Consider the following 528-nt stretch of genomic DNA (forward strand, 5'->3'; position numbering starts at 1 on the left):
GCCTGCCCGCCCTTCGTGCCTGCCTCCCTCATAACCCTGTTAGGACAGCCTTTCAACGACCTCCTCTGGAGCCCGAGTGCCCTCCAGGGATGCACTTGCCGCTCTTCATTAGCGATTCTTCCCGGCCAGGCGCCATCCTCCTCTCTCTCTTTAATAGGGGAGTGGAGCTCCACTCTGGATTTCTGGCTTCAGTCGAATTCCTAGTAGGTTGTAGTTTTTATATTCAGTTGACGTGACCAGGAGTTTCGAGCAATTTTCTCCTCCCCTCAGCCTCTCCCACTGCCAATAAATCAAAAAGAAACCTGTTTGATCAAAGAGGAAATGCAGCTTAGGGAAGATGAGGTGCCAGTGACCTCTTCCTCAGTTTACTGAACTCCAAAAAGGACTGGCAGTGGGGCCAGCGCAGGGCGTGGTGGTTAAGGTGCTGGACTCCCACGTGGCTGACCGCGATCTGAGTCCCGGACCCAGCGGTGTGAGAGTCACGCTGGCCGTGTGTGTGCATGTCCACAATCTCAGGAGGAGAAGGGA

General features: G+C 54.7%; 1 protein-coding gene across 1 annotated transcript in view; it reads left to right on the forward strand.

The window, feature by feature from the left end:
• SDK2 (sidekick cell adhesion molecule 2) overlaps positions 1 to 528 on the forward strand; it is a 131,090-nt gene that overhangs the window by 80,076 nt on the left and 50,486 nt on the right.

This window comes from Tupaia chinensis, unplaced genomic scaffold, assembly GCF_000334495.1.
Source record: "Tupaia chinensis unplaced genomic scaffold, TupChi_1.0 Scaffold000159_1, whole genome shotgun sequence".
Lineage (NCBI taxonomy): Eukaryota > Metazoa > Chordata > Mammalia > Scandentia > Tupaiidae > Tupaia > Tupaia belangeri.